General features: G+C 31.3%; 1 long non-coding RNA gene across 18 annotated transcripts; it reads right to left on the reverse strand.

Annotated features, from left to right (window-relative positions):
* Positions 1–2,657: 2,657 nt before the first annotated feature.
* Positions 2,658–7,743, reverse strand: LOC114171281 (uncharacterized). 18 transcript variants are annotated; one of them, XR_014984135.1, is made up of 8 exons: positions 7,482–7,743; positions 6,698–6,921; positions 6,453–6,602; positions 5,692–6,354; positions 4,830–4,947; positions 3,938–4,139; positions 3,626–3,745; positions 2,658–3,363 (listed from the first exon to the last, which is right to left on the reverse strand). It is a non-coding gene; the product is annotated as an uncharacterized LOC114171281 (long non-coding RNA). The 18 variants fall into 18 exon arrangements; XR_014984122.1 differs by having other exon boundaries at positions 2,662–3,119; positions 3,295–3,363; positions 3,938–4,947; XR_014984129.1 differs by having other exon boundaries at positions 2,664–3,363; positions 3,938–4,947; positions 5,677–5,767; positions 6,085–6,354.
* Positions 7,744–8,666: the final 923 nt, after the last annotated feature.

The raw sequence follows: 8,666 nt of genomic DNA on the forward strand, positions 1-8,666 counted from the left end.
AAATATAATAAGTTTGTCTAACCTTTTTATTTATAATAACAAAAAGAAAAACATATAAACATGAGAGATGAATACAATATATCAAAAACTAAAAAAAGAAACAATAAGAGAGAAAATAAAAACTATCTTAATAATTTTTTTTCTCTGTTATATTTAATTTTATTTTATTAAAGATTGTACTTTATAAAAAAATTAAAAATATCATATTTAATTTTTGTTAATTTTCAATATATTATTACCTAATTTTAAAAAATACATATGATTTAAAAAATTTAAAAATTTAAAATTTAAAAAATTTAAAATATATGTAATTTAAATTTTTTTTTAAAGTCAGGGGTCGTGGCCCCCTCCCACTACTTAAATCCTCTGTCATTGTATATAAAGAAGCTCTATTTGAAGAACAAATGTTGTTGATGACACTTACAATCTTTGTGCAAAAATGCTTTCAAGCAATACTTAGCCTTGTGTGCAAAGAAGGATCATCAATAACACAATTTTGTGTTGGTTGATCCCAATTTGAGCTATGTCTAGTTCTCCAAAAGTGACAATATTATTACAACCACTCTTAGCTTACAACAAGTACGTAAAGTCATTCTTGACAATCCAAGTACACAATACCTCTATAAATCTCCACTTAAACTTCCATTGGGTTTAAGCATGCAAAGTACACAAAGTTTTTTTAGGTTATACAATAATAATGTTTGATTACGAAGCTCACACTCAAATAAATGGTTATGAAATTATATACTCCCTGCTTCTAGAGATACTTCACAATATTAAAAAATTGTGTAATATAGATACCTCCATTTGTGTCTTTTAGAAGAATAATTATAGGTTAAGTACTTAAATGTTTTTCAACACCTTTCTAATGTACATGAGGCTCATTAATTATGTCCTCGAACCTTAGTCTCTTCTACATGGCAATTCTTTCTTATTTCCATGACATATCTATATCACCAATAATGTCAAATGAAACTATGAAACTTCTCATTAATGAACGATACTTGTGTAAAAATCTTTATTAGAAAACATTCTTAATAGACTAACAAATAAGGTGAGATTCAATAGACAAGTCCAATATTGTTATGAATTAATGATTGTCCATTGATTTGATACATTTACTCATATGATTGATACTCATATGATTCATTACTCTTTATGTAAATATTTGTATTAACTAAGTTGATTTGTTTCCTTTATGGATTACATGTTGTATCTATAAATACGTCTCTTCCTATCAATAATAATACACAAATGAGTTGCTCCCTATTCTCTATTCTCTATTCTCTATTGCTTCTTCTTTTCTCTATTATCTATTATTCTTATTCTCTCTGTTATTCGGCTTTATTTCATAACACGTTATCAGCACTATGTGGAAGCTTTTCTCTCTAACGAATAACGATAGTGCTCTATGTGTCTCAATCCAGGCTATTTCTAATCATTTCTCAATTTATAATTTTACCTTATATTCTTCCTCTTGTGATAAGAATTGTTTGACTTTATCAATTTTCATCTTCGTCTTATTATTTTTATTTTTATTATGACGGTGATTATTATTATTGTTATTTTATGTGGTAGTTCTAAACACGTGAACCGTTGTAAAATTTAGATTTGTTACTGTAAGACCAGTGAAATTTAATTAATTAATTAATAAATACGGATCGTGAAAGCCTTTATGGCATTTAATAGTGATTGATGTGACGTGAAAAAGTACTAGTTCAAGTGGTTGAGAGTACTTAATTGTGTGAGAGGACTTGGGTTTGAGTCCTATGTATGCCAATTGTGTGTTTTTTTAATTATTGGTATTTTTATTAATATGCTTGATCATGTTAAGTGATAATGTAATCATAGAATTATATTAATCATCATGAAACATGAATTGGTTGAATGAAGGTGCAACTAAACTAAACTTTCTTTTTGCAAAAAATCCTTTGGCATGAAGGTGAAAGGGCAAGAAAAAACCCTAGTTGAATGGCAGCCAAGGGAGGCTAAAGAATCAACCATCACTACAAAAAAAATATTATTTAGTGGAGGTTATTTTGTCAATCTGTGGGGGTTTTCACCCCCTGCAAATTAATTTGTGGAGGTTTTCTAAACCTCCAAAATTAGAGTCGTCACAAACTATTTGCGGAGGTTTTGGACGACCCCTGGTATCCGAGTTATATTGCGGAGGTTGTTTTGTGGAGGGTTTTAACCTCTTCTATTTCCAAGTTATATTGCGGAGGTTGTTTTGTTGAGGGTTTTAACCTTTTCTATTGGTAACTATTATTTTGTGGAGGTTTGAAACCTCCTTTATTTACAATTACACATCTGCATTTATAATTTATTAATTTAATAAAATTATTTTTATAATAAAAAATAAATAAAATATATAAATTCAAAAAGTACACAAAAATGAACTAAAATTAATTTTATTGATGATTTGATAAAGTGTTAACAATTACAATATAAATATTAAAAAAGAAAATACTTAATGTTGAAAAAAATATACACAAAAATCATATATATATATATATATATATATATATATATATATTTTAAAATTCCTTTTAAAAACATATAGTGTTTAACTAAGTGGTAAAGCATTTGCTTAGTCCTTAAGGTCTTGAGATCAAACCCAATTGACCATTTTTTATTTAGCAGATCGGTCACTTAGTTGTAAAGAAGATTGTAAAATGAATCAGGAGTAGAATAATAAATGGAGATCAAGTAAAAGGATCGGTCACTTAGTTGTCTTTTTCAAAAGTGTAGATAAATCCACTTAATATCCATGTGGAAACTCAAAAGAGGCTAAAATTCCAAAGCATAGAAGATGAAAAAAGAAAAATCATACTTATCAATTACAGGATTTTGGATAAATTCGAATCTACACACTTTGATTCCTTCCACAAATATTGTTTTGTGAACGTTACTATGAATCATTGATAATCAATTGTCTTTTCTACATATATGTTAGCGGTATTACAGGATTTTGGATAAATTCGAATCTACACACTTTGATTCCTTCCACAAATATTGTTTTGTGAACGTTACTATGAATCATTGATAATCAATTGTCTTTTCTACATATATGTTAGCGGTATGAAGCATGCTTACAAGAGACTAAGCCACAACAAGCCCTACAATAAATCGATAATATTTAGATAGGCCAAAACCAAGTCCACTAGGAGAGTATTAACTAGTAACTTATTGGCTACCCGCTAGTTTTCGCCGAAACACACCCTTAGTTTCACCAAAGACAAGTCATTTTTGAATACACTTGAAAATTGTATATGGGGAAACAAAAAACCTTACCTCATGTTCTGTGTTGAACGAGCTCTACAGCGAAACTATTTTGTGCTCATTCCTCAAAGCAGCGAACATCTACAAAAATAATTTGATTGTTGTAGAATGTAAGTCCACTAAACTTGGATCAAATAAGAAAAGAAAAATATCCTACTTAAGCAAATTATCGTATACAGGTAACAAAATATGATCTAGTCCATTTGGGAAAACAGTGTTCTCAATTTTCACATACAGACTACTAAATTCTGGGTTCTCAAGCCATAATGTTTCTGTCTCACATGTCCATTCCTAGACGAAATAATGCAAGACATCGCCATTGACAAAATATATACAGAATTACCATGCTTAGCCCTTCAGATAGATATATTTGGCTTTGAAGAAACAAAACAGCAGCAGAGATCTGATTATCCATTTCTCCATCCTTGAAAGAATCCCTTTTTTTTCTTTGTCTTTTTCTTAGCTGGTTAACAGGACACAAGTACATAATGAAGTCAGTTTTTTTTCTGATGACCAAATGCACTAATACAAAAACTCTTAATAATACTACTGTAAGAGCCACTAAAATGTTGACAAACATAAAGCATAATATTCCCTCTTCCCACTATATATCACTTTTAATAATAAAAAATTTGGATGAATTACTGTCACATACCAGAGTCACTACTCATTAACATCCAGAGATGTTTCTTCTCCGCAAGCTTTATCAACACAACATAAGTATACCAATATACCATGCAATAATCATGAACAGAGTAGAGTTCCAATTCAAATCCCAAATTGAGAAACCGAAAAGCTATCCAACAAAGTGCATTATGCTTTCACCTTTTTAGCTCTGATGCTGGAAAGTAACACAGCTAAATAAAACTCATCAAATCATTGTTGTTATATCATATCAAATAAAAACTGGTGCATAATTGTGAGCTTGTTGAAATCCATTACGCTCAATTGCAATTATACCTAAGGATTTCCATTACGCTCAATTGCAATTATTAACACATAAGACAAGCCAATGTTAACCATGATCAAAATCAAGATATAAGCAATTTAGAAAGTTGATGAAAAGTGTTGTAGATTGATTACTTACATTCAAAAATGACTAAAGAAAGGCCAATAAAGTCAAATGAACCAAATTAGTAACCTGGCTTGCGTCGCAGTAAACTTTGGTAACCGTGATTCAACATTTTCAATGCCTAATCAATAGTCTATCTCAGCCAATAAAAATCAAGACTGAAATTTCTGCATGACTTTTGAATATTGCTTTGTCACTAATATATGTCAAAGTAAACTTGTACCAGATAATAGCTAAATAAGATTTAGTAAACTTCCATTTAGGAACTTACTTCTCTTGAATCCATTAAAAATTAACAATCCTATGAAAGCTAAAGACCGATAATGGATGAAGTACAGAGTACCTAAACGACTCTATAAAGTCTTGCTAATTAGGCCCTTTCCCCCTTAAAATTTATCACAAAATAAGGAATTCAAAAATGGAAATATGAACTATAAACAATTGAATGAGTATTTTATGATATCTTTCTTACTACCTCAGAGGCAAGGATTGTAATCAACCAATGTCTCGAACAACATATATGGCAGGTCCACCTGCTTCATAAATTGTTGGTGGCACAATCAGTGGTAGAAATGTCCTCGCCAAAATAACCTCTGTTAAGTATTAATTTTTTTTAGTGATACATGCATGTAGAATGATTAAACAAATGTTATTTTATGCATGATAATGGTGCTGCTCTTTGCTTACATAAGCTGCACAGTTTTAAATGGTTCCAAAAGGACAGGATAATATAATAAAATCCACTCCATCATATTACGAATATTTTAATGAAGAATGCGTAAAAGGTTCTCTCCATTATTTAATACAAACCCGTTTAGGCATTTATGTTCTGTTTATATTTTAGATAATAATGAAGGACGGAACCGAAAATGATGTACAAAGTTATTTGTTTAGTATCAGAAAAATGTTCTTTTTTTAAGTGTAATAACTCCAATGTAACATTCAGTTTTACAAAATATAATTGACAATATGTATAATTTAAAGATCTACTTATTCATACAACCTCACACATTACTACATTTAGTATAAAAACCTAAGCATTTGACTTTACTAAAATGAATTTGAACACTCATGTGAAATACCATCTTTCTATCAAAGAATCACACATCTTCCATATATGTTAAGTCACATCACACCTAAAGAACAAATAGTTAGATGATTGTTGTTAGTAGGTTTTGTATGTTGAAGAGAAGATTAAGTATTCAAAAAAGTGAAAATATAGGTTGTTAGTACCACCAGGTAGATTTTAGACCACAATATACAAAATTTTGCTGGTTCAATCACAAAAATATACAACATTTTGACCAACATAGAATTCATACCAGAATAGTACTCACTTGAATCATTCCAGGACTGATCTTGATTGAACTAATTGACAACTTCCTCCACAATGGTTGTCTTTCTTCCTCCATTCTGTTAACGGTTTCAAATAAAAATTCTTAAACCAAACACAAAGAAAGGATGTGATAGCAATTGATGCATATTGAGTTGCATTATTAAGTAATCTTAAATATATATAAGCTCATGAAAGTAATATAATAGAGACATGAAAGTAAAAATTGGTTGAAGATCATACAATTGATTACAAATAATACTGCATCTCATCCATAGAAATTCTTCAATAATATTGCAAATGTGAAGATCGAATATTCCTAAAACAATACAAACTTAAAAATTCAAAGACAAATATAATTCTTGCGATTTCTAACGGAAAGACAAACAAAAGAAACCTTCTCTAACTATTCAAATGAGAGTGTGCAAGAATCTGAGCTTTTCTCGAATGAGGATAAAACTCTTATCATAGAATATTTCATATCAGGAGTAGCATCACCGTCGGTGCAGATTTTCATGGTTCTTAAATATTTTGCATTCTACATAATATATCTTGCAAATACAGTCTCATCTATGGAACCAATGTAACCTTTAAGACAACACCTTTTTAGATACAATGAAATGCATTCAGGAACGGGTTCGTCTTTATCAAATGAACCAAAACAACCCTACAACAACAATCATAAGATTATATTAATTAATAATAATATTTGAAAAACAGATAAAAAGAAAATTCATACGTCCAAGTGTTAAATCATCATCAAACCTTAGAATAACAAATGGTAAGACTTTGAAGCTTGGGAGTATGATCAAGGGTTTCAAAGATCCAACTCCATTTGATAATAATCGACCATAAGTAGGTCAATTCAAGTTCAACTAAATTGTGAAAGTAAAGATCCAGTTTTCCTCGAAACATCTGGAAGAGACACAAAAATAATATCAAAACATCATAAAATCCTTTTCTTTCCTTAAAATTGGAAAGTAATAAGAAAAAAAACTAACAGTGATTACCCAATATATGAACAAAACTTCAACATTCTTAACAATTTCCAATGGAACTGCATCTCCATGGATGTATGCTCTAACCAACTTGGGGAATCGGATGAACTTTCCTTCAAAATTGACGAGTGTATCAATGGCTTCCAAATTTTCAAGATTAGGACACCCAGAGAGAAGCCGTGAAAAATCTAGATCTTCTGAACATTGGGACTAGCATCCCCAAGAGCATTACCCACCTACAATACATTAGGGGGCACCAAGCCAAGGATAAAGATCTTAACCAAAAACTTAATTAGAAAAGGCACAAGCTAATGCAATGTTGTCAAGAAATCTATGAACTAAACATTCCATGAATGTATCCAAACAGAGAGCCAAAAGTTCTGAAATAAATATGGCCCAAATAACAAACAATCTAAGGTTCTAATTCCATGAATGGATACAGTTGCATAAAACTTGCTTTTAGAAAAATGTTTCTTAACTTAAGAGGAGTAGGTGAAGAAATTTCCCCAAACAAACTACAAAAGTGTGTACCCACCTTCTCTTCGAAACCATAACACCTACAGAGTTTTCCCTTCCCTCCTCTTACTCCCACTCGCACTTGAGAGCTTCGTTTCAGAAAAGTCATACCATGAAACTAATTACAAAAATCAATGTGGAAGTGGGAGAATGAGAATAGAATAAACCTTAACCCTAAAAATCTGCATCATACAAACGAGGCCGAAGAGGGACACTAAAACGTTCTCCCTATCATCAATTCCAACAGAAACGAAAATAATGTGCAAGGCATTAAACTCACCAGGTGCATCTGAACTGTGGAGATCTTCGCATCATACATATTCGAGGAACAAGAAGAAAAAAACGAAAATATGAGGGGATTGAAGCGTGTCCTACGGTATAGTTGCGGAAGATTTAGGGTGAGAGATGACGGTGGTGAGGCCAAATTCAATAGTGGAGAGTTCTGATGCATTGGTCGTGGAGTATCGAAAATCAGGGTTCGGAATAAGGGAAGAGGGAATGAATGAAAAAAATTGAGGGAAATAAAAAAGTATCTTAGAGATTTTGAAATAAGTCTAAAATGTTTTCAGAATAAACCTTTAAAACTTAATGGAAGTTAGAAAAACCTCCCTTAATTAAATTTATTTGTGGAGGTCCAATAAACCTCTACTAAATAACCTCCTCTGTTAACTGATTTTTTTGTAGTGCATAATGGTCCTTTAATGGTATTTACAAACATCATTAAACCAAATTTGCGTTTTAGTAATTAACCTAGCATTAAGGCACCATCAAAAAGCCAATTTTAGGTTAGAAGAAAGGTTTGCAAGGTTGCCATTGTTACATAGTGAGAGAGAGCGAATTTGAGAGTGTGTTGAGAGAATTAAGAGTATGTTTGGAGCTGGAATGCGGGAGCTGGAATGCGGGAGCACTAAGGGAAGACATTTTTTTTGGCCAAGAAGAACCATCTCACATTCAAAATAAGGAAAGGAAACCAGGTTATGGGAGCTGAACCTGTTTCATTAAATTATATCATTTAATTTGTATGAAAAGCATGTCCATTGAATGTATGTAAATTGTAAATTCTGCAATATTTGTGTTTCTGGAAAAATCTTAGAAACCGCCTGGCGGGCTACTCTTAGCCGCCAGGCGACTCATGCTGATCATGAGTATTCCTGGGTTCTTGCGAGGAACCGCCTGGCAGAGAGCTACGTGTCGCTAGGTGACGCGTCTTTGTTCACCCAATTATGGGTTTCTGATAACGTTGTCGTCAAGCGATCAAATTAATACTACTTATCTATAACAACTTCAGTATTGTTAAGAAAGTGGCCAAAAAATTAGTATGGGTTAAGTTAACCCTAAGTCGTCTCCCAACGAACACGAAATTGATTTTTAACAAGTTATTTCTTATAAAATCTATACAAAATGGTTAGTCAAATAAAATAATAAAAATATAAGAGATAAAGATAAGAAGATAAAATAAGACAGA

The sequence above is a fragment of the Vigna unguiculata genome, chromosome 8 (assembly GCF_037176805.1).
Source record: "Vigna unguiculata cultivar grain cowpea cultivar isolate G323 ecotype 2 chromosome 8, ASM3717680v1, whole genome shotgun sequence".
NCBI lineage: Eukaryota > Viridiplantae > Streptophyta > Magnoliopsida > Fabales > Fabaceae > Vigna > Vigna unguiculata.